Source organism: Pinus tabuliformis, chromosome 2_1, assembly GCF_031772625.1.
Source record: "Pinus tabuliformis cultivar Carrire ecotype Pingquan chromosome 2_1, CPIR1, whole genome shotgun sequence".
Classification (NCBI taxonomy): Eukaryota; Viridiplantae; Streptophyta; class Pinopsida; order Pinales; family Pinaceae; genus Pinus; species Pinus tabuliformis.
This window is the reverse complement of record NC_142299.1, coordinates 308255618-308283164: the sequence shown is the minus strand read 5'-3', so window position 1 is coordinate 308283164 and position 27547 is coordinate 308255618.

Below are 27547 nucleotides of genomic sequence, written 5' to 3'. Positions count from 1 at the left end.
ATCGGTTGGTAATACCATTATGTCTCTCTAGCGTGTCATATCCTCCCCTCATTCGAGTTGGTGTTACTGGACACCACTCCGAGTCAATCTATCATAAGCGTCGTAGAGGTTCAGGACCTTTTTATACCTCCAAAATCGAATATATCATTCATAATAACACTTTTATGTAATATATCACAAGGTTTGTCCTATGCTATATTGCTAGTATTTGTTATGTGCTATATTTCTAGTGTTATTGTTGTCCATGCTTGCAGTAGCACATGATAAAAACCAATAAATTGATTCCCAATTAATTTTCAATTTTCCTAGGACATAGGAAACCAAATTTTAATTTTTGTGGATGCTAATTCTTGAAAAGGAAGGACCAAACCAAACTCCACTGGAGGATCGAGAATTCAATCATTTAGAATCTAAAAATATGCAATATCTCGTCAGAGTTTGGAAATCTTGGAACCCTTAACGACAAGGTTAGCTCAGGTAATCACCTTACGACCAACAACCTTGAAATCATAGGAGCACCAACACATATCGATGGGCGCCACAGAAAGTATTTCTGCACTGAAATTTAAAGTTGGTTAGCCCTACTCATTTCCGACATGAGAAGCACCAGTTAGGGTTTGGTTTTTTGGTATGAGGCCGCAGATAGGAATAATATGAACATGCAATCTCCAGCTGGATTGACGAGGCTAACGCTATGGCTGTAGAAAACTGTGCACGACTTTTTTGGATGAAACTGGCCTGGAAAGGGGAAACTCCCCCTCCAGCGAAGAACCCTTAGCAATGAATGCTCAATGGCATTTTTTGCTAAGTAATATTGTGCCTCCTCCATTATTCTTTTTCATGTACACCATAATACATTAACTAAGATTTGAGTAAAGGCATTCTTAAAGTTTACTATTTATTCAAGGTGAATACCATTACACTAATGACATGATCTTGCATACAATACTCAAATCAGTCATATGCCTTCATTACAACCACCGACATCTTTAGCAATTATCAGAATAAAATTTCATCAAATATATATCTATATATATATATATATATATATATATATATATATATATATATTGCTTGAGAACCTCCATATAGGCGTGTAAACTTAGAAACTGACGTAGGGCCAATACCCCGTTATACCCATAGTATGCATATAGTATGTATATTCTCATTCATTTCAGGAATTCTATGACTTGCTTGGTCAAACCTTCATAACATAAGGTTAAGGCCCCTTAATTTATGCCTCATGCGAAAACATTTCATTAGACTTTCCATAGTCTAACCCTTCATCAATCTTTCTATTGGGACTTCATAACTCAACCCTTCATCCTTTTCCCGAAACCTTTCAACTCAATAGATCATGCCTTTGGAACTCTCGACTTGCGATATGCGATTGCCTTTCCCCACCGTTGATTTCATTCATTAGATCAATGGCTCCCACAATATCCTATCACATCAACGCGTTCTTCCATCACCTTTCGCAAGAAACATGTGACAACACAACCAGACTTCAAATAAATTTAAAGCCACACCTATAACCTCTTTGGGTTCGCTCTCCACAATTATTTTCACTTCAATCTTCACCGTCGATCTTACTCTCGATTCGACGACTGCACTTCCTCCTGATCAACAAACTAACCCTACACTTCCTGACCGTTGATCAAGATCTGCTTGATCCGACGGTCCACAACGATATCGGGTGGATCACTTACCCGACGTTTAACACTTTTACGGAGCCGATGAGAATTATAAGTCCCCGATCTATAAAATTTCAGGTCCGCCCTTGCAATTAAAGTTTGATCAACTTACGGCCTGATATCTGTTGGATGACAAAGGTCATCAATCCTATGATCTGCGGCCCTTCAACTATCACGTGGGTTATCAATCCACTTATCCCCGCAGTTGACTATGACATGAGCATTGACTTTTGCAATCAACAACTAAGATTAATTGTGGGACTTCAACAATGATCCAACCTTCCGTACATTCTCTACCCCTGCTGCTCTTTACTTTAGTTTTATGCTATTTCTTCAATGTCTTTTTGTAGACTCGGCTTTCTTCAGAGTTCTGGTCCTTCGTTGTTCTACCACAACTCTCCCTTAACTTAACTCCACTCGCACCTTTATTCTCTTCCACCTTCACTGCAACAGTAAAGGCTTCCTTCTATACCATCCATGTATACAGAGTCGTAACACGAGTTGTATGCTTCTCTTCTCGAACCTCTTGTTGTCTAACAATTCTACCTAGCACTTCTTTTGCTAGAATTGTTGTCTCGAAGACAACTCTACCCACAATCGCAACTATGGAACTACCTCAACAACTTCTACCCAACTGCAGTTGGAAGTTGTTTTGTTACACTTCTCTGTAATCCACCTCTGATTCTGCCGATCTCCACCTGCATATATATACGATACAAAATCTCTAATTCACGCACATATTACTTCATACACACACAAGGCTCAGAATTGAGTTGTTTGTATTAATAAACATGTATTTACATAGAAACCCTTTCCTTGGCCTGATCTTCTATATCAGTGACCTTTGTTCCTCTCTTGCCCATAGGCTTACATTCTAACTAACTGACTCCTCTAACTACTCTTCTACTGACTAACTACTGACTGACTAACTTGTTTTCACCTTTTAGGCTTACCTTTATACAAAAAGGTTATGTTGAACTAATTCTAGTTCAGATCCTTAATTTTCTTAACTAACTCCTGAAATTCTTCTAAATCTAATTTTAACTCCTACTTATCCCTAAGATTCCTCTCTAGTTCCTCGAATCATGAGATCAATAAGAGTTACAATGGACTTCCAACTCTCTCATCATCATTAATCACACATGTTCTCCTACATTTGAGACCATTTACAAATATCCTCACACTTATCTAATTAATTCCTATTTTAACCACTCAAAACATTAATAATTGCATACATAGGAATCCAACTTCCTTGAAAACACAAGACCCCTTATGTCTACTAAAATACAATGATAGTTTCGAGTCAATGATCTTGCATCAGTCTCCCAAAGTAGAAAACATTCATGATCTCCTGACCATGTGTCTTCATGTGTTGATAGGAAACCTCCAAGGTCCAAAACTTTGGTTTGTAGTTGTCTGAATGCTTTGCACCTTTGTTGTTGTTGTATGTCACCTGTCTTCTGTTTCATCTTCCTCTCCTTGTCAATCAATTTCAAGTTCTGATTGATCATTCTTCTTGCTACTTTCAACCTCCTCCATATGGATTGCTTCATCATTAACTGCCATAACTCTTCAATATCCATCTCTAGCATATCTTTGGGCTGGTCCATATTCTGCCATTCACTGTTACTTCTTTCTCTCTGCTTCAAGTTGTTTCTGTTGTCCACTAACTCTTCAAATTGTGCTTTATTATCTTCTCTTTGAAGTTGTTGGATTCTTACTGCTACCCTTTCATCCTTACCCTCTTTCATGATTATCTCTTTTTGCATTTAATCTTGACTTTTCAGCATTCTCTCTGGTAATCTAACATCTCTGTTCCATGGATTAAATACTTCCACAAAATCTTCTTCTTTCATTTTTATTTGGCTGCTCATCTGTGCAAAATTTTTTCCAGCATCTGCAACTAAACCTACACTCACCAAACAATTATTAAAATAGAAAACATAAGGCCTCAATGCTTCTTCTTCCTTTGGAAACACATCAGTATGCTGCTTTGTTTTCTCCTCCTCTATCAGCATATCAGTCTGCTGATTTGAATTCTCAAAAGAACTCATGAGACTGTCAGCTAGTCTCTCCTCCATACCATCTTCTTCAATGATATATCTCTGCTCTGGTTCACAGTAATGAACTCCTCCTTCTGTAATGTCAATTTGTTGAACTTCCATTACCATCTCTTTTTCCTTATGATTGTCATTCATGACAATTTCTTTTTCTTCTTCCAGCAATCTGTCCTGAGTGTTTATCCTTTACTTTTCCAACTCCCTTCTTTGTTGCACTCTTTCCTCCTCTTTTGCATCTCCCTTGTAATCTTCATCAGGTTCTTTCTTCCCTACTGGTGCTTTCAGCCATTTCTCCAGGAGTTCCAATTCTGTCTCCCATTCATAGATCCTTTGATGAGAGTTTAATCCTTCTTCTTTGTTGACTGCCTCAACAATTTCCCTAGTTATCTCCAATGTACCTACCAACATAATGGAATTATGATCCTTTACTATGATTTCAGTCAAAATAGTCCCTTCCTGATGTATCCAGTCAAATTCTTCCTCTTCTGAGAAATTTTCCTTGTCACCTTTTACTTCTAGATCTTCATCTTTTCTAAAGAGATCCTCAAAAGGTTTCTTTTCTCCTGCAATACCTACAATCATACACAACTTGTCAGTTTTAAAAACATAAGACCTTGTGGTCTCACTTGATGCTTCAGTCATCATATCTCCTTGTGGTTTTGAATCCTCCATATGGTTCACAAGATCTTCCACAGATCTCCAATCTTCATCTTCACCCAAAATTTCACCCTATTCTGGTTTACAAATGGACTCTTCCATTTCCAACTCAGCCTCTCTGAGTTCTTCCACTAGGCTCTTCACTTGCCTCTACTGTAGTCTTCTCTGTAACTTAGACCACTTCACTACCTTTTTCCTCAAGGCCCAACCTTGTCTTTGGCTTTCCTCCAGTATCCTTCTTAATGCATCAAGTTGTTCTTTTAACATTGCAATCTCCTTGTCACATTCCTCTTGAGCCATCCGCTTTCCATTTACCTTGGCATCTTCCTTCTGCACTTTTCTTCTACTGTCGTCTTCTTCAGAACCTCTGTTACCTCTGTTATGACTATCAGTAGTCATCTTCTTCTCCATCTTCATGAGTTCCTCACTCATTTACTGTGAGCTGCATTAAGCCTCTGCAATAACAAGTCCTCCCTGCTGCCACTCACCTCACCAAGCTTTCCTTTGTACTTGGTCTTTTGGCAAGCACTTGGTTCTCTATTCTCTGGAACCTCTTTGAGCACTTCTCTCTACTCCTTCTAGGCTTCAAATCATCTGCCACTTCTAAGAACGCAGTTGTCCTCTTGTACTTCATTCACAATTGAAATACTAGGTTCTGACCACCTCTTCTTTCACTTAGAAACTCTTACCAACTTTCTTCATCCTTTAGAAATTATACCCACATCGTTTGTGGAATTGTCTTTGTGAGTTGCAACACTACCTATGCAGTAATAAGTCTCCTTCTTGCTACATATGCCTCACTAAGATTCTCTCTTCTGAGCTCAGTCTATTAGCATTTCTCTGGTTCTTTCCTCTAGAACCAATTGAACACTCCTTGCTCTAGGTTGTTGCAATCTTCTCACTTTCCTTTGCTATCACCTGCATATCAATGTTATTCAAACCAAAGATCATTCCCAAGCTTTCAAAATCTTGCTTCTCAGTTTCCTTTTGAGAATACTCTTATCCTCTTTGTCCAACCTTCAGTTGGATTCTTCAGGTTCACATTCATTGCATGGCTTCACAAGCAGTCTCTATCCACTCTTCACATTCGAGTGAATCTCCACTTTCCTCAAGAAAACAAACATCACCGTGTTTTCTTATGCTTTTGAAATCTCTTCTTAAGAGTGTCACTTACTCTCATCTTATCTCATGTCTTCTACTTTCATATTCAGATAACCTAATCTCTTCTTTCTTCTGCAATCACTCTGGTATTATGCACAATTTTGCTTTAATAAAAAAGAGCTTTAACTGGCTCTGATACCACAAATGACGCACTGTTATACCCACAGTATGCATATAGTATGCAAATTCTCGTTCATTTCAAGAATTTCTATGACTTGCTTGGTCAAACCTTCATAACATAAGGTTGAGGCCCCTTCATTTGTGCCTCATGCGGAAACATTTCATTAGACTTTCTATAGTCTAACCCTTCATCAATCTTTCTATTGGGACTTCATAACTCAACCCTTCATCCTTTTCCCGAAACATTTCAACTCAATAGATCATGCCTTCGGAACTCCCGACTTGCGATATGTGATTATCTTTCCCCATTGTTGATTTCATTCATCAGCTCAACGACTCTCGCAATATCACATCACATCAACATGTGCTTCCATCACCTCTCACAAGCGACGTGCGACAACACAACCAGACTTCAAATAAATTTAAGGCCGCATCTATAACCTCTTTGGGTCCGCTCTCCACAATTATTTTCACTTCAATCTCCACCGTCGATCTTACTCTTGATCCAATGGCTGCACTTCCTCTCGATCAACAAACTAACCCGATGCTTCCTGACCATTGACCAAGATCCGCTTGATCCGACGATCCACAACGATATCGGGTGGATCACTTACCCAACGTTTAACGCTTTTACGAAGCCGATGAGAATTATAAGTCCCTGACCTATAAAAGTTCGAGTCCGCCCTTGCAATTAAAGTTCTATAAACTTACGGCTCGATATCCATTGGATCACCAAGGTCATCAATCTTATGATCTACAACCCTTCAACTAGCAAGTGGGTTATCAATCCACTTAACCCCGCAATTAACTATGACGTGAGAATTGAATTTTGCAATCGATGACCAAGATTAATTGTGGGACTTCAACAGCAATCCGACCTTCCATACACTCTCTACCCTCGTTTCTCTTTACTTTGGTTTTATGCCATTTCTTCAATGTCTTTCTGTAGACTCGGCTTTCTTCAGAGTTCTGGTCCCTCGCTGTTCTGCCACAACTCTCCCTTAACTTAACTCCACTTATGCTTTTATGCTCTTCCACCTTTACCGCAGCACTAAAGGCTTGCTTTTGTACCGTCCATGTATACAGATCCATAACACGAGCTCTATGGTTCTCTCCTCGAACCTCTTGCTGTCTAACAATTCTACCCAACACTTCTTTTGCTAGAATTGTTGTCTCTAAGCCAACTCTACCCACAATCACAACTGTGGAACTGCCTCAACAACTTCTACCCAACCACAGTTGGAAGTTGTTCTATTACGCTTCTCTATAATCCACCTCTGATTCTGCCCGATCTCGACTTTCATATATATACGATACATAATCTCTAATTCACACACAGATTACTTCATACACACACAAGACTCAGAATTGAGTTGTTTGTATTAATAAACATGTATTTACACAGGAACCCTTTCCTTGGCCTGATCTTCTATATCAGTGGCCTTTGTTCCTCTCTTTCCTATAGGCTTACAGTCTGACTGACTGACTCCTCTAACTACTCTTCTAACTACTGACTAACTAACTTGTTCTCGCCTTTTAGGCTTACCTTTATACAAAAAGGTTTCGTTGAACTAATTCTAGTTCAGATCCTTAATTTGCTTAACTAACTCCTGAAATTCTTCTAAATCCACTTTTAACTCCTACTTATTCCTAAGAGTCCTCTCTAGTTCCTCGAATCATGAGATCAATAAGAGTTACAATTGACTTCTAACTCTCTCATCATCATTAATCACTCATGTTCTCCTACATTTGAGACCATTTACAAATATCCTCACACTTATCTAATTAATTCCTATTTTAACCAATCAAAACATTAATAATTACATACATAGGAATCCAACTTCCTTGAAAACACAAGACCCCCTATGTCTACTAAAATACAATGATAGTTTCGACTCAATGCTCCTGCATCAAAAAATGATTCTACCCTTCCTTCTTCAATATTCTAATGATCTGAATTAGAGTTTCAAACTACTTCTGTTTTTAGGTGATTCCTTTAAGCAAATGGGAAAGACAATTAGTTACACAGTCGTCGAGCAATATAGAAGAATTCATTCTTCATTCAACTATCACCTTAGCTATTCCAAAATCCATCATTTTACATAACCCCTGTTCAAAATTATCTTTGATTTCAAATAATAAATATCATATTAACATTATATTATATTATATATGCTACTGCTTCAACTTCCCCCTCCAATAAATCATTTTAAGATTTGATTTCAACCTTTATGGGTTCTGGAATATTTTCCTTATAGCAATTTATAATTGAACCCTTCATTAAAACTTCTTAATTGTGTAAGACCAAATTTAGGACCTACAACTCATTCATATCTTACAAAGGTGGATTGGCCCATAGGCCACAATATTTGAACTTATAGCTTCAACACCATTTGTCACATACCCCCTTTGGCACAATACTACCAACTACCTACTATGCTCCATTAGATCCACGATGTGGAATTTTAGGTTCAATTAATGGACTTAGTTACTAAATTCCCAAATCAACCCTTCAACATTTACTATGCATACATTACAACTCTGAGAAAAGAATCAATCATGGGAATTTGAAATGATATGATTATGCATTCGAGTTTCATTCCTTTGATGACTCTACACAAGCTTTAATGGAAACGTTGTCATAAATACTTTGTAGCTAGCATTTCCATATATCATGATCATAGTCCTACTGTCATAGTCGAAAGTATTACTGAGATATATCTTGTATAATATGAATCATAGTGAATAAATAGCCAAAACGAGCCTCAATGTATTAAATTCACCTCATGACGCATAATGCATAGCATAGATAACCTGAACCTCAGGCTATAAAATTTCAAACCTTAAAAACATAATTATTCATCATACATAGTTGTCTCATGCATAAGTATTCATCATCTTAAAAACCAGGATATCACATAAGTTTAAAGATGTGACAACATAAAGAGTAAGGAGCCACATACAAAACATCCCAAGCAATTGAAGAAAACTAGATTATTTGAAGAAAGTCACTTGGAAAACTGAGCATCGCCACCCAACCTAGAACTGACTTCCTCCAGTTCACCCCTGAGATGAGAGTTCTTGCCATGGATCAACTACTTCTTGTTGATCTTTTTAATGGGTATTTAATACCCTCTTTCCTGATATGTTTTCCATTAGCGACGTCCCTCTTTTATGGATCTTTTTCATCCATTGCCTAGGCTTTTCCTATAAAAGCTCGCCTTTCTCTCCTGTGAGGCTTTTCCTCATAAAAGTTTTCATTTCTCGCCCACAATGTTTTTATTTTTTCTTAAACTTAGCATATTTCTCCAACTAAGTTATTTAATGGATATTTATCTCCAAATCCATTAAGCTTATCTACAATTGGATCTAGAAGTCTTATCATGAAGGAATTTTCCATTCCCATTCACCACTAGGATTTCATTTGGCAAGAACCTCATCTCTTGGTGTCTCGTTTTCCAAGTGTTTTACATTATATTTATTTATTTAACAATAAAGTATTTACTTTCATTGTTACACCTTAGACGTACCTTTTCTTAACTTAGGTTAACAGAGTGTTACATACAATAGAGGGGTGTTATAGTTATTTACTGGATAGGTAGAGTCTGTGGACTTTAAGAATTGTGCATCTTGAGTGTGGTTTTAAAATTTCACCATGGTTATGCCTTTACTATATTGTAAAGTCTCCATTTCGTTTAGTATTAAACTTTGTTTGGGGTGTTGCGGGGATGAATTGTTAGTATTCTGCCTTCTTAGTCCAGATTTAGTGTGTAATCTCTATGTTATTTTAGTGGGCCTAATGGTTAAGAGCATGTGTTTCCTCTTAAGAGGTCACAGGTTCAAAACCAGAGGGGGGTAGAGTATGTATGCCTTTGTAGACTTAGCAGTCAAATCGCTGTGCGGAGGTGGGTCCCTTGTCCCACAAACAAGGGGGTCTCATACACCAATTTGGTGTCTGGCTTGGCTGTGACCTTAAAAATGGATATTATTATTATTATTATAACTCAAAACTTGAAAGAATTTGTATGAATATGACAGTTCTAGGAATGGACATGTGTAAGGCCCAACACACATTTTAAAACACACATTCCTCCCATAGATCATGCACTCATCAATGATGTCACAAAACTATCAGGTTCTCTCAAGACAAGAGCCAATCCTCCCTATGAAACTTGGTTCATCTCAACTGCGGAATGATAAGCCACAATGTGAAAAATTACATCATACCTCATTGTGATTTCAAAAATTCTTTATCCCTTCTTTTTGTTGGTTTCAAGTAAAGTCTAGTGAGTTGATTCACAGTGCTCTTGTCTACAAGTTTCTTGGTTGGGTTTTGGAATTACTAACTTGTGGTGCTGTTCTTTTGGGTTCTCACTTATACACCTGACTTATGTTCTATTCGACGCTTAAGTTATTACGATCTAGTTTGCAGAAGAGCCAATGCTCTATGCCCTGCATGTTGATGATCATTACAGGCTTGATGCTGCTATCTCTTGAAAGGCTTGTATACTACATATCAATGTACAATATCTTATATTAACGGGAAAATCTTTTGATCAGTTCACAAAAAAATGGTGCGAAGAAGTATTTTGTTCTAATAGTTTATTCATAAGTTGATATTGGGAGTTGTTATCATAAATAATAATTTAATTAAAAATAAGAATAAAATTTATTATTATAATTATAAATGTTATCACTTTGTTATCAAAATATATTTTTATTATATTTTTTTTAAATAAAATAAATAACTATTAAATTTTTTAATTTTTTAAATATAAAAATATATTAATGTGTAATTATTTTACACATGAGCTAATGGAAAATTGACGAAGGGGAGGAAACAAATGTCCCCACATTCAAACAATACCACAAGTAAGGACCAAGAATAGCTCAGCGAAGAGAGTCCCTCTCCACCACCTGATAGAATGTTGTATTGTCACCACCCTAGTAAAAGTCCCATACATTTATAATGGGAGGACAAGGTTTTATAACTCAAAACTTGAAAGAATTTGTATGAATATGACAGTTCTAGGAATGGACATGTGTAAGGCCCAACACACATTTTAAAACACACATTCCTCCCATAGATCATGCACTCATCAATGATGTCACAAAACTATCAGGTTCTCTCAAGACAAGAGCCAATCCTCCCTATGAAACTTGGTTCATCTCAACTGCGGAATGATAAGCCACAATGTGAAAAATTACATCATACCTCATTGTGATTTCAATTGCCTCCGAGCATTTAACATGAGGGGACTTGAGTTGGTGACCCCAACCCTGGGAACTGTATTCATGATGCGTGACAACGAGGAATATATAGGTGTAAGGTTTGCCACATGTTTTAAAAACCAACAACCTAATCAATTAAAAATTATCATTACAAGAGCCATTAATAACACCTCATGATAAAAAAATTCAACGGTAACGATAAAATAAACGGTTGTAACTTCAGCCAGTAACATTATAGACCATGAACTTCATACAAACATGCAAAAGGTGCCGTGTCAAACATTCAATCATCCACCTCATGAAGACAAGTCAATCACCCCATGCATTTTCCGGTGAGGTGAGCATACATTTTCACAGGGATGTTACAGATTTTCGTCGGGTTGCGTGGAAGGTTCTCTGAGTCACAGCTGAAAATGTTTTAACGGAGGTTGAAGGTTCAAGGGAAGGATGGGAGAAAATTCTAGAAGATGATATGCTTGAATTATTAGAAGAAAATTCCATAAGTGACATCGAGGGTGAGGAAAAAATTGTACTTTGAGTGGATCTGATGGTGCGAAGAAAGAGATGGTCATTAGTGGGTTGGCACAAACTTGTTAAATCCAATTCGTCTCGAGGATTGGGTTTAAGAGACTTCGAATTGATAAGAAACGTTTTTGAGCTAAACTAGGGTGGTTTTGGGTAAAGGAAGGAAATGAATTTTGGAAATAAATTTGGTTGAGGAAATGTGCCACTTTGATAACTCAAGAGGAGAGATTGTGTTATAATTCTACCATTATTGGATTTAGTTTATAGATGTGGGTGAAAAAATGTAGTATGATCGTTAAGAAAAATGCTTTATGGGAGATCAAGGCAGGGGGACGGCTAGCTTCTGGGAGGATGCATTGCAACAATTACTATAATTGATAATCTTTATAATATTTAATCTTTTGCAACTAATTTGGGTGCGATTAAGGTATCAGATTATTGGAAAACTATGGAGGGCACTGGTTTCAAGAGAATATGGAAGATAAAGGAGGATTGGCCTACTTCTTCACAGGACTTGCCTTGTGATATTTTACATTGGGAATTAAGTGATATGATGATCAGATACTCATACGAAGGTGACACTCTTAGATGGGGCAGATTTCCACTTGGGTCTTTCTCTTTAAAAGATTTATATCTAATTATTGCAGATCATTTGAATATTGAGATGGAGAAAAAATGGAATTGGATTTGGTTTGGCATATGGTGGGCTAAAATCACAACTTTTCTATGGATAATTGCTTGGCGTAGAGTTTTCACTTGGGATAGACTGTGAAAGAAAGGGTATGAAGGACCCTCCTTTTGCTTTCTATGTCGTCAAGCATAGGAGACTACAAACCACATATTCCTTTCATGTCAATTTTCCTCAAAAGTATGGATTATTCTTCTTAATATCTATGGTAAAGCTCGATTCAATCATGCAAGTCTTTATTTGATCTTGGATCAATGGAAATTGGTAAAGTTTAAGAATCCAATAATTCACGGGGCATGGAACCTTACAATTGGATTTATATTATGGAATTTGTGGAAGGAGCATAATGGTGGAATTTTCCAACAGAAAAATTGTCCATTTATGGTGATCAAAGATCTAATCCTCTCAAATCTAAGGGAAACTCTCCCAAGTGTTCACTGGTCTTCCACAGATTGGGAGGTGGATGAGACATAAGTTGTTATTTTGAAGAAACTTAACTTAGATTTAGCAATGATCCCTTTACTCTCGAGGCCAAAGAAAAATGTTCCTTTTGTATCACATTCTTCTTACCGCCCTCCTCTGAATAACTTTATAAAATTGAACTTTAATGGGGCTTCAAAGGGTAAACCTCACGGAGGATTCACTCAGTCAACCTTTGACATATCATGTGCATTCGTGGCATATTAAACAATACACTTGATTTGAATACATATTGAAAATCCCTCTAAAAATCACATTATTTAACCCCCTACCAATATGAACCCAATACAACTTCTCAATTTAAAAAACCCTACTTTCACTGGATATTGTAGGTATCCATTTTTTCATTAAATTTTTTATACCCCTTTATATTTTTTCATTAACTTTAACCTCCATTGTTTATATTTTCCAATATAAAAACCCTTTACCCCCTATATATCCCCCAATATATTATGTCATTTTTTCCTCAATATATATCCCCCAGTATGAACCCACGTGATATGATATTGCTCCACCAGTGAAGCCCTCGTGGTAAACCTGGTCTTGCAGGGTTGTGAGGTATTTTCTGGAATGTGAATTCTATTCCATTAAGAGCTTTTGTGATGAATTGAAGGTTGGAAAGTAATAACTTAGCATAATTTTTGCCATTGGAAAAGGGTTTGCGGTTGGTTACTCAGGAGGTTTTAAATTGCTCCAAGTGGATGGTAATTCTAGCTAGTTATGCAATGTTTGAAAAAGCTCCTAATTGGACAACCACCTTCCAACATTGTAAAGAGTTGGAGATTGGAGGGGTGGTAAATAACATTACATCTTTCTCAGTAAATTTGAGTATGTGATTATGTAGCATACGTAAAGGGCAGGGAATAGGGTTGCAAATTTATTGGAAAATGTGAGTTGTTGAATCAAGGACCTAAATCTTGATGAATCATGCCCCCCCATAAATTGGGTTAAATAACTCTAGACTCTGTATGCCTTGATCAAGGAGGACAAATCTCCTCTCACGATGGTTCCTTGATGGGGGTGTAATCTTTGATGCCCATTCATGAGGAATGACATTATGGGATCCCACTTGTTTGTTTCCAGACATGGTGTGGCATAAAATGGCAATCGGTCTTGGGTTCATCAACTTATGTCCTATCGCTTTAAATACATGAATGCAACATAGCTAGGGTGGCGAAATTTCATGGTGAAGCACAACAGAGGTGAGTAATCCTCTTCAACTTGCTACCTTTGGCTTCTTGGTGTAGAGAGTTGGGTGGGATCGAGTGTGATGACCCTTATCGCATTTGTGGTTGGAAGCAATCATGTTTCTTCGGGTCTTTTGGTGGAGCAAATTCCAAGGGATTAGGAGTGATTGTCTTTTCTCTGTGGTTGATGGTAGAATTTCATGCTTTGGTGTTAAAAGAGTACCCTCATTAGGAGTTTTAGTTATGTTATTGACTGTGCTCAATCAATGTTCTCTGTTTTATTCCTCCACACTGCAGAACGTGGGCTAGTCTTTGAACTGCTAGTGGTTCTTTCCATCTTGGCTCTCCAAGTTCATGATTATGAAGGTATATCATTTCCATGTCCCGTATTGGTATGTGGTTGTTGGTATCTAGCTAATTCCTTTGTCTAGTACTATGTAATAATCTTGACGTGCGAAAAATATCAAAAGAGAAAATATGATAGAGATATCATATAGAAATAATGCTTTGAGATGGGAACAACAAAAATATTTTGTTAAGATATGCATAAATACTATTCGCTTGCCTCTTCTAGGGGGAAGCCTCCGGTAGATCAAAGCTCAATAACACAACACAACATAAGACTTTCCTTACTATCTTCGACATTATATAGCTTCTTGAGTTCCAAAACCCTAACTGCTTGTGGCCCCTTACATATTGCAGGTTAACTGTTTTATTTATTAACTATGGCTCATTATAACTCATTTTTGTTCCTTTCTTATAATGTGGGTCAACCACTTACAATGCTTACAGGCTTTATTTATTAGACTAACTAATCATGACTCTTACGGTGCCCCTTGGGCTTATTACATTAATAAATGGGTTAGGTTAGGACCTTAACATGCCCTCCCCCTTCAGAAATAGACTTGTCCTCAAGGCTAACGCTACAGAAAGTTTTGAAGAATAGTTGTTGGTTCCCATGTCACATCTTCTCATAATGTGTCTTTCCACTGGATGAGTACTTCCTTGATAGTGCGGCCACAGAGATGTCATTCCCTAGAATCTAGGACCTGTTCTGGCTATAGCCAAATAGATCCCTCCGCATCTAATTCAAGTAGGGTTTGAACCTTACAATTGCGTCCCACAACTTTCTTGAGAAAGGATACATCGAAGACGGGGTGGATTTTGGAAGTGGTTGGTAATGCTAGTTTGTAGGTGACAAAGCCAATTTAGTGGACCACCTGCTAAGGCCCATAAAATTTTGGATCTAACTTTTGGAAGCCCTTTTTTTAGTGACATCTTCTTATAAGGTTGGAGTCGAAGGAAGACTTGGTCACCCACTTGAAAATATCTTTCTGAGTGATGTTGGTCTGCCTGTTGCTTCATCCAATTTTTTTCTTGGTTGAGATTATATTTTAAAAGAGCAAGAGTAGAAACTCAGTTCTGAAGCATCTTATCAACTTCCTGGTCTTTGGAAGATACTAGAACATAAGAAATTGGATAAGGTGGGAGTTGGCCTTAGACAACCACATACGATGTCATCTTGGTTGCTTCATGATAATTATTATTATACCACCATTCTACTAAAGGTAACCACTATGCACATTGATGTTGTCTATCTAAAGCAAAGCACCACAGGTAGGATTCCAAATATTTCTTTATCGCTTCAATTTGACCATCTGTGTAGGGGTGACAAGTTGTACTCATTGGGAGTTGTGTGTAGTGTAGTGTGAAAATATCCTTCCATAAATTGCCGGTGAATGTGAGATCTTGATCGAACACAATATAGGTAGGCATGCCATGCAGTTTGAAAATTTGATCCATGAAGACCTAAGCCACTAGAGCTAAAGTGAACAGGTGTAGTAAGGCACAAAAATGGGCATATTTGGAGAGCCAATCAACTACCACCATGATGACTGACTTGTTACTAGATTTAAGGAGACCAGTAATGAAGTCCATGGATACATCCACCCATATATAAGTAGCTAATGACAATGGTTGTAAGGTTCCTGGTGTCTTCACTGTTTCCCCTTTCTTGCACTCGAAGACATCACATTCAGCCCAAAATGAAAGAATGTCTTGTTTCATCCCTTCCCAAATAAAAGAGTAGTGGGAACGAGCATAAGTCTTCTGAAATATTGAATGTCCTATAATGGGACAAGAGTGTAGCTCTGCGAGGATACATGGTTTGAGAGTAAATTTAGGGGAGAGAACCACACGATCTTTATATTGAAGAATATCTTACTTCCAAGTGTAGCCTGTGGGAGGTTTAGGATCCCCTTGTAACCATTGGATTAGCTAGGAAAGAGATGGATGGGAAAACCATTCACAATGGGCCTCCTCAATCGAAGATGGGATGGGAAAAGACAGGGATAAGAGGGTTTCATCCTCCTCATATTTCTGATATAAAGCATCTGCCACAACATTGTCATGACCTTTATTATATACTATCTCATAGTCATAGCCCAACATTTTTGTAATCCATTTGTTTTGTTGTGGCAAGGATAATCATTGCTCCAAGAAATACTTTAGAATATGGCGGCTAGTTCTTATCTGGAAACGGCGTGAAAGAAAGTATGGTTTCCAAGTGTCTACTACATGTCATATGGCTACCATTTCTTTCTCATAAGTTAACTTACCCAAATTATTGCCACTTGATTTTTGGTTTGCGAAGGTGATTGGTTGACCTTCTTGCGTTAAGACAACTCCAATACCTGTCCCTGAGGCATCACATTCGATCACAAAGGGTTTTGTAAAATCTAAAAGAGCCAAAACCGGGGTGGAACACATGGCCTATTTGATATCCAAGAAGGCATGTTGAGCTGCTTTTGTCTAGGTGAATGCATTTTTCTTGAGAAGATTCATCAGGGGTCTAGAAATGTGTCCATAATTTTTGAAAATTTTGCGATAGTATCTTGTTGGACCCAAAAATTCCCATGTACATTTCAAGGTCCATGGTTGTTGCCAACCTTGCATTACCTGAATCGTTTTGGGGTCCACTCATAATCCTGCATGACTGACAATGTGTCCCATGTACTCCACCTCTTCCATTCCAAAAGAACACTTGGGAAATTTGACAAATAATTTATTCCCCCGTAGAAGTTGCAAGACCCGATAAAAATGTTGAATGATGTATTTCCCATGTTTTGTTGTAGATGAGTATATCATCAAAAAATACCAGGAATTTTTTTCTAAGATAGGGCTTGAGAAGGTTATTCATGAGACTTTGAAAGGTGGATGGTGCATTACAAAGACCAAAGGGCATTGCCAAAAAATCATAGTGACCTTCATGGGTTCTAAAGGTTGTCTTGGGGATGTATGGTACATTCATTCTAATTTTGTGATAGCTCGAATGAAGATCCAACTTGGTAAAGAATTGGGGGCTAGAGAGTTCATCTAGGAGACCATCGACGACTAGAATAGGAAACTTGTCCTTGATGGTGAGCTTATAAAAGCCATGAAATTGGGACACATACGCCATTCCTCATCCTTCTTTAGGATCATGACCAATGGGGACGAAACAAGCCTGCTTCTAGTAGTTCCTTAATAATCTTTTCAATTTCATTCTTTTGTGAAAATGGGTACCTATAGGGTCATACATTAGGCCACTGGCTACCCACAATTAAAGTGGTGCTATGATCATGCTCACCTCGAGAGTGGGGTAGTTCCTTGGGTTTTTCAAACACTTGTTGATGGTGACTCAACACATTTTGCATGTGTGGATACATATCAACAGGTTTAGATTCAATGACCTGAATTGCAATGAATTGAGCAACTACCCCATGGTGTCCAGTTTTAGAAGCTTCTCCATTTTATGCAAGCTAATGATAGTGGGAGAACCTACCTAGAGCCCATATAGCATATGACTGTGCCCATTTTGTATGAAGCTTATATATAACTCTTAGAAGTCCATGGTAATAGGGCCTAGTACGCACAATCATTCAACTTCCAGGATGATGTCACATCCCCCCATTTCAATGGAAAACGTGTGTTTTAATGTGGTATTCCTCCATCTAGAGCTTTATGTTTTCTCAACGACCTTCACATTTCATTGTCGCCTCATCTACTGTAAGGGCCTGAAAATTGGACATTACCCTCACAAAATAATGCACTACCTCAAAAGCCCTTTTTATGGACAAAATTATGCTTGCTACCACTGTCAATCAATACCACCATTGGGTGGTGATTAATAAAGCCTCTGATTTTAAGTGTTTATGGAGAAGAAATGTCTGGTAATGCATGTAGAGATTTCATGGGAAACTTCATGAAAAGATATCATTAAATAAAATCTTTAGAATTTGTTCTAGGATCATGGAACCCACTTAATTAACCATCAAATTCTGTTAATGTTGATAGTAAGTCATGAACTTCTTTCCTGGTGATTTATATAGTTTCCATTTATATACTTTTATTTTTTATTTTTCCTCATGTTGGCCATGATTTATGGAAGGAAAAACACTCGACACTTTATCTATTTTTTTTTACTAGTTACCTCCTAAAAGTTCAACGTTTCTTCCATTCATTTTTAATCCTTCCATAGGATATCTATAAGCATAAACTTTATTCCATTAAGTTGGTCCTTGACTTGCCCAACATTTGTTTTGTTATTCCTTGCATTCATACAACTCAAAATTTAATTTTAATATGAGAAATGTAATTTGAGGACAATATGGAAGGAGGGATCTATTAACACACAGTTAAACATAGAAGTCAAACTTTCCTTATCTACCATTACTCCTTTCAAAACCATTGTTGGGGAAATATGTGTTATAATTCCAACATTAAATTATCAATCTAAGGTCGTAAGACTTAGAGGCGCAAGTGCAGGTAACGCAGGATCAAAGCATCTAACCTAAATTAACATCAGAGTCCTATTTATGAATTAAGTGCAAAATGTAAATAAACAATTTTAATCTCAATCTAAGTAAAGTAAATCAATCAAACTTAATCTTAATGAAAGTAAAATTTAACTGTAATGAAACCACATTGATGCATTAACTACAAAATACTCATAAGCTATCTACGGTTCAACCTATGTTCAATGAAAGCATTTATTCAAGCACTCTAATGCTAATCAAGATAGAGCATTCTATTCGAAGAACGTGAAAACTAAATCAAAAAGCATGAAAACTAAATCTATGCTAAGCTCACGAATATGAAATCTAATTTAAACTAATGAATACGAAATTTAAACTAAGCTCTGGAGTTTTTGATCTACTTTGGCTCAAAAAGACATTCAAATGCAAAGGCTTATAAACTAACGCTATCTCAAGCAATCGAACTATAAAACCGGAGCAATTGAAAAAAATGACATGTAAGGAAATTGAAACTCTATTTTCAAAGAATTCATCAAATCGAATACCCTAATTAAACTGGAAGGAAATCTAAGTGACAATTTAAACAAACCAGAACCTCTGTTCCCAATTGAGACTATAGTTCCACTACTTATCGCAATCGAAATCAAAAGAAACCTAACTACTGTTCAAAAGGGAAACCTGACTACTATCTATGATAAAGATTTTAAGAAACCTAACTATTATTTGTGAATGAAACAAAGTCAAAACGATTGCATACACACCAAAGTCGAAGGTTTAACTCACAACAAAACTTCTACATGATCACAAAGAATTCGTAAGTCTGAGACTACTGGCGAAATTCAAGAAACTAAATTGTTACACAGATCTTATAGATCTAAAACTATTGAATAGAGCTCAAGAAACCAAACCATTCTTCTCAAAAAACTCAAGGGAATTTCATAACCCTGTGCACAATTCCAATGTAAACAATCTTGTATTCTTTATACAACACAATCGATTGAGAAACATAATGTTGAACTATCCATGTACACTATTGAATTTGAAGGGTTGCGGAGTACAAGGTTCAGAATAATATCCAAAATTATATTAATAATTCAAATCAGAATGATTCACGACGCATATGTATGATGAGGATCTTCAGAAGAGATGATTAACAATTTAATTTGTTGCTCAGTGTCTATGGATTAATCAGGAAAGTTTAGTTTGTCAAGTTAATCTACAGGATCGAAATAAAAACTTAGGTACAAAATTAATTAAACCATTCAAAAACTAAACAATCAAACGATATGCTATGTAAAATTAACACAGTAAACTAATCCTAGATCTAGACTAATGATAAACTTGGTTCCAGGGGTGGTGGGCCCTTGCCACGCCTGGAGAAAGTTAAACTAATTCAGTAAAACAAAATTCAAAATGCAACCATAATTACTTACTGTAGAACAATGTTGGAACTGAATTAGATCAAAGCTTAAACATTGACATACATAGTTTGGACTCTCAAAAATAACATAAGTTTTCAAAATCAATGAGTTTGGAACATTACATCACCATCATTACTTGGCAGTCCCCAAAATTCAAACTCATTGGGCCTTCAAGAAGACAGTCGATGGATACTAGGTTTAACTAACTATCTCTTAACATAAAAATTGTTGATCGATGACTATCACAGGCTGTATAATATCTCATAAGATCAATCCTGAATCAGTTGTGCATGACTCAATTAGACTTCGGTTGGTTTCGTTTGACTTAAAAAACCACTTTCTATCCTCGGCCATAGGGATATCGGTTATGATATGCTAGAAAATCCCATAAACCACTTACTGTTCCACCAAAAGAAGTTGTTGATCGCTGATTGCCAACTTAAGTACAAAATTGTAAATGAAGTTTTAAGTACAGAATGGTAGTGACACTTAAATGATGAAGTGTCCACCTCCTCATGCTTTGACAAAATGTTTAGCTTGTCATTCACCTACCAATAGTCTCCATAGCTACGATTCCAATAAAATAGATTTTTAGAGATGGCCTAATAAGTATGATCCTATAATCTATCCAAACTTAACCAAAAACATTGAAATAATGCTAAGTAGAATGCCTTTACCTCTAGTCATATGACGATGGGGTTTTTGAAGTAAATGGTATAGTATAGAAGGTAAAAGAAGTACAATATAAGTAAAAAGAGTGAAAATGTAGGTGAAAAGGGTAATTAAATGGGGACAAGATGGGCTCCAACATCCCCCCATGCTTGTACAAATGCATGCCCTCATGCATCAGTTACAAATTCGACAAAAAGGACAGCGTAAGAGAGGCCTCTAGTTAAATTCCTGTTGTCTTAACCAAAACTTCTAAACCACGATTAACTGGGATTGAGCACTTTTTAAATTGTAGGGCCAATTCCTGAGCATTGAGTTTCTTTGTGGGTTTAAGTCGGGATGACTTCCACCGAAGTAGCTGCTTATTCTTTCGTTTTAGCACATCATTTTGGGAGATTAGAGAGAGGTTAGTGTAGGGCTAGGCTTCTGTAGAAGGGGTAGGTCCAGGTGTAGAGATAGGCTTAGGCTTAGAGCTTTGAGGAATCTCTTCCTTCATATACTTTAATTTCAGACTGATAAGCCTCTGTCAGCCCTTAAACTGCATCCCTTCCCAAGGAAAATTCTCAATGAGGAATTCCTCCCAGGACTTTCGCCTTTTACTCAATTTGGGCACTATGATCATCTTGATTAAATTATGGTGATAGATGGAAGTTTCAATGTTCTTACTCTTGGATTAGACACCTCGAGCCATCTTATATAAACTCAACCATAAGAAATGAGGAATATTAATTCTACAGTCCTTAGAGAAATGTGATAAAAACTGAATATGATAAAGAAAAATGATTGCATACCTTCCTTTGCATGTAATGAACCTCTGGAGAATGGTGACCAGTGGGTGCCATTTTTCCTCTAAACAACTACGCAATACCCCCTTTGACCAAATAAGTGTCTCATATGCCAGTTTAAGAAACTTCACGCAACCTGATACATTCATTTTCCCACCTTTGAATAATGGCTCACCTGTGGAAGACAACCCTGTAGCCTTGCTAATAGACTCCTCGGTGACCTTTAATTTCAAATTTTCGACCTTCAAATTTTCCCCATCAAAGCTCTACATAAAAACTAATGCAACTCTATTAGTAAACCCTCGGAATTTTCAGAGAAAATTCATCCACCCTCTGTCTTATAGTATCTCCTTACGCTGCCCATACTCTAGTCTTTGTGTAACTTTCCCAGAAGTAGGTTCATGCCTCTTGACCCCCATGCCGATGCGAAGCTAGGTTTCCCGAACTTGTAGCTGTAAGAACAATTTCACAGTCGACTACCCTATATCAAAAGATCACAACATTTTTGCCTCGGCCTTGTGAACTTTATAAAAAATTTGCTTCAATGGTCGATCTGACAACCTACACCATGCTCTGTGGGAATGGGCGAATGGGCAGAGGTGAGGTATCAAGCATTGGGTATCATGATGGTATCTCACTCAATCATCATTTGAATTGACAAAGAAATAAATCATCAAGGGTGAATCAGGGATTGACATGCATGATCATGATTAGGAAGGGAGTGGGGGTAAGAAGGGATTGATAATCATGGGAAGGAGCGATATTATGGGAAAAACAATAATGGTAAGTAATAGAGGTAACACATTTACATAACATACAATCGAATGTATATGATCTAGCCTAGATAGATCATAGTTACATACCTTTAATTCTAACTTATAATAATTTGGAGCTCGAAGTTTGAAGAATCATGCTAAGCCTGACTTGGAACAATGGAAAAATAATAGTCATGAACAATGATGTCTCTTTATTGTTGATGTGCCCGATGCTGCAAAAAGAAGCAGAGGATGAACTGGATGGAGCTGATATGACTATTGATCTAATCCGCTGAAGAAGGCTGAAGGATGAACTAAAGGTCCCCTTCTCCCCCATGCCTGAGGAGTTGTATGTCCCCAAACAACTGAGGAAAGGTGACTGTTTCTACAAATGACAATGGGAATGCTGATACAAAAATCTATGTTGAGATCTCAAAACCATATAGTCTTCAACCGCTACACACCCATGTGCAATCTTGCATATGTGAATAAATGGTCTCGATGTCGAACATAAGAAATAATCATTGGATTACCTACCATTGAGGAGGTCGTTAACCAATGTGAGATATCCCACCTTTGATGTCAATGGGAATCAAGGCACTAGTTACATTCTACTAGCCATGAATGGATTTATCGAAGTTGAATGGATTGCAGAATTCATCCACCAAGAAAAATTGATGTATTTCCTTAGTAGATGACAAGGATACCTGCCATTAAGGCATGTAGGCTCCCATGTACCTTATCTAACCCTAACCTTGGTCCTAGATAATTTGTTGATGTTGATGGGACAAGGTTTGTTGGCAGGTGGGCCTTAAGGGATCCCACATCAACCAACACGAGTACAAGACATAATGACTTGAAAGATACTTGATTTGAAGAAATCATACAAATTTAAAAACTTTAATGGGAACCTGGCACACCAGTTACCTGGTTTTCAAGTAAATTCCCTACCTACATGCGCCAGACAAGCTGGTTTTCACAAAAGGACTTATTTTTCTCTTTAACATTTTCATTTATTTATTTACAATACTAACTTTACTACTATGCTAGAGAAAAGATGTCCTCCTTCAAGTGAAATATAACTTCCAATGAAGCCATGTGCGGATTAGGTACAAAGGTACATTCATGCCCAGATTTAACACATAAACTTTAGAATGTACCTGAGCATAAAAAATCAGTAGTTTTAAGAGATGTGATACAAAGAATACTTGAAGATGAGAGTGGTACTTTGACTAGATTGTGATCTAGAACCAATGCTTGATGTAATCTTTATGGTATTATTCCATTTCTTCATTTGAACCACTCTGAAAGTCCTCCTCCGTCATGCCAGGAAAACTTGGATAATTGGTCTTAGGAATGCATGCAAGGCTTGTTGTTTGGCATGGTGAAAGTTCTTCGATCTCAGGTTCAACTGGATGCTCCCCATCAGATTTGGTACATGATTGCTTGATCTCCTTGGTAGATAGGAAAGAGGAATCAAGGGAGATTTCCAAATCATTTTCTAGTTGTGGAGAGAGATAATTTCATGAATGTGGTCAGGATGAATTCTTCCTGAGAGGCAGATATCCTAGCTACTGCTAGGATTTGAGAAAGTACTTTGAGGGACATTCTTCAAGCTTCTCAATCATTCTTGAATTTCTCCTACTGATTGATGATCCCTGTCTCATAACATGGATTAGCACAAAGGGATTCTCATAGTACCCCAAAAATGTTTTATCTTGAAAGAGCTTGAAATTTTAATCTAAATGAATTAAAAATTGCTAATTGCAATAAAACTTACCAAATTTGAAATCCTCTCTTACTTGGACAACCAGACTTTGGAGTGACCCAAAACAAAGAGGATGCATGGCCCTTCACTCACATCTTACCATCATCTCTGCCCTTTATTTGCTCTGCAACTAAGATCACACTGAAAAATTGTGAAAAAAAACTATGCTCTAATTCTTTTAGCACCTCCCTGACAATGACACCAAAAATGTTGGGGAAATTATATGTGTTATACTTCCAACATTAAATTATCAATCTGGGGTCATAAGGCTTACAGGTGTAAGCACAGGTAACAAGGATTAGAGCATCTAACCTAAATTAACATCAAATTCTTATTTCTAAGTTATACATAATGCAAATAAACAATTTTAATCTCAATCTAAGAAAAGTAAATCAACCAAACTTAATCTCAATGCAAGTAACACTTGACTGCAATGAAACCACACTGATGCATTAACTACAAAATACTCATAAGCTATCTATGGAATTCAACCTATGTTCAATGAAATCATTCATTGAATCACTCTAATGCTAATCAAGACAAAGCATTCTATTATAAGAAAATGAACACTAAATAAAAAAGCATGAACACTAAATCTATGTTAAGCTCATGAATATGAAATCTAATTTAAACTAATGAATATGAAATCTAAACTAAGCTTCGAAGTTTCTGATCTACTTTGGCTCAAAAAAACATTCAAATGCAAATTCTTCTAAACTAACGCTATCTCAAGCAATCGAATTGTAAAACTCAGAGAAATTGAAATAAATGACATGTAAGGAAATTGAAACTCTATTGTCAAATAATTCATCAAATAGACTACCCTAATCAAACTGGAAGGAAATCTAACTGATAATTTAAACAAACCAGAACCTTTGTTCCCAATTGAGACTATAGTTTCACTACTTATTCGCAATCAAAATCGAAAGAAACCTAACTATTGTTTAAAAGGGAAATCCAACTACTATCTATGATAACAATTTTAAGAAACCTAGCTACTTTTTGTGAATGAAAAAAAGGTCAAAACAATTGCATACACACCAAAGTCGAAGGCTTAAATTGCAGCAAAACTTTTACAAGATTACAAAGTATTCTTAAGTTCGATACTACTAGCGAAATTCAAGAAATTAAATTGTTACACAAATATTATAGATCTAAAACTACTGAATAGAGCTCAAGAAACCAAACCATTCTTCTCACAAAACTCAAAGGAATTTCATAACCCCACGCGCAATTCCAATGTAAACAATCTTGTATTCATTACACGACACAATAGATTGAGAAACATAATGTTGAAGTATCCATGTAAACTGTTGAATTCGAAGGGTTATAGAGTATAAGGTTTGGAATATTATCCAAAATTATATTAATAATTCAAATCAGAACGATTCACAACACATATGTATGATGAGGCTCTTCGGAAGAGATGGTTAACAATTTAAGTCGTTGCTTAGTGTCTATGGATTAATTAGGAAATTTTAGTTTGTCAATTTAATATATAGGATCAAAATAAAAGCTTAGGTAGGGAATCAATTAAGCCATTCAAAAACTAAACAATCAAACGATATGTTATGTAAAATTAACACAGTAAACTAATCCTAGATCTAGACTAACGATAAACTTGGTTCCAAGGGTGGTGGGCCCTTTCCACACCTGGAGCAAGTTAAATTAACTCAGTAAAACGAAATTCAAAACACAACCATAATTACTTATAGTAGAACAATGTTGGAACTAAATTAGATCAAAGCTTAAACGTTGACATACCTAGTCTGAACTCTCAAAAATAGCATAAGTTTTCAAAATCAATGAGTCTGGAACATTACATCACCATAATTACTCAACAGTCCCCCAAATTCAAACTCATTGGGCCTTTAAGAAAGGAGTCAATGGATACTAGGTTTAACTAACTATCTCTTAACATAGCAAATTGTTGATCGATGACTGTCACGGGCTGTATATTACCTCATAAGATCGATCTTGAATCAGCTGCGCATGACTCAATTAGATTTCGGTTGGTTGCGTTTGACTCAAAAACCCACTTTCTATCCTCGGCCACAGGGATATCAGTGTATGATATGACAAAAGATCCCATAAACCGCTTACTATTCCACCAAAAGAAGTTGTTGATCATTGACTACCAGTTTAAGTACAAAATGACAGTGACACTTAAATGATGAAGTGTCCACCTCCTCATGCTTTGACCAGATGTTTAGCTTTCCATTCACCTACCAACAATCACCATAGCTATGAGTCCAATAAAATAGATAGTTAGAGATGGCCAAATAAGTATGATCCTATAATCTATCCAAACTTAACCAACAAAATCGAAATAATGCTAAGTAGAATGCCTTTACCTCTAGTCATATGATGATGCAGTTTTGGAATTAAATGGTATAGTATAGAAGGTAAAAGAAGTACAATATAGGTAAAAAGAGTGAAAATGTAGGTGAAAAGAATAATGAAATGGGGACAAAAATGGGCTCCAACAACCATATACTTTACAATTGTTACAAATTTGTTCATTCCTCCTGCTCTACTATGAGCATTTAAAACTATGCAATTATCTTAGACCAATTTTAGATCATGGTAGATAGTCATTGTGCCCTCACAAGAGCATTCCATAATAACTTAAGTTTTGAAAAACTTCTACGACATATAATAAGTAGAATTTTAATCTTCACATCATTCAATAAGTAGGAACAATAAAAAGTAACCAGCTCATGGTTGACCATTTCTACTTATTAAAAATAATCAACATGTTAGTTGTTTGTTATTTCTTTGCATTACTCTTTACTCCACCACAATTTAACATTGTAGAATTATTTGTTCCAGTGTAGCCTTTCAGGGTTTCTCCTCCCCGCAATGATACTATAGCTATCCAAATACTTGAGAAATTCAATATAAGTGCAAGGATTAAATCCAACCTTGTTCATTTATATAGACACCCACTTAAAAATTAAATTAATGAATTATAAGATAGATATAGTTTAATATTTGAGATTTATTGTATCTATCAAGAATCAAATACACCACATATTTTGAATCTCTAAATATATTGTAAATATCCAACTTTGTTTATTCCTCAAGCTTGATTATGAATATCTAGCATCTTAAATCAGTTTTTAACTCATGTTAATTTGTGAGAATTTTGATCCATCCATGCATGTAATCCTACCAATGCATCTCATTGTAACCATGCAAATGATCCTTACATGCAAGCCATACATATATGTAAGCATAGGCATGTAATCACATCATGAGTATTCCTTTCAATCATAATGTAAATTTGCAACTTCGAAGATAAAGTATTCATATTCTTCTCTTTTATGCATAAAACAAAATAACTCATATAAATTGTACACACTCTTTTGTGTAGTTTGTTTTCACACACAGTGCCCACATGTCATTTAATATGGTAATGTCAGCTTGAAATAATTATGCATAATAATTTGAAACAATATCCTTATCATCAAGGAAATTTCAATTAAGAAAACTGTGGCATATATGTCGACGAGTTTATACATGTTTTGATGTTTTTCACACAATAAC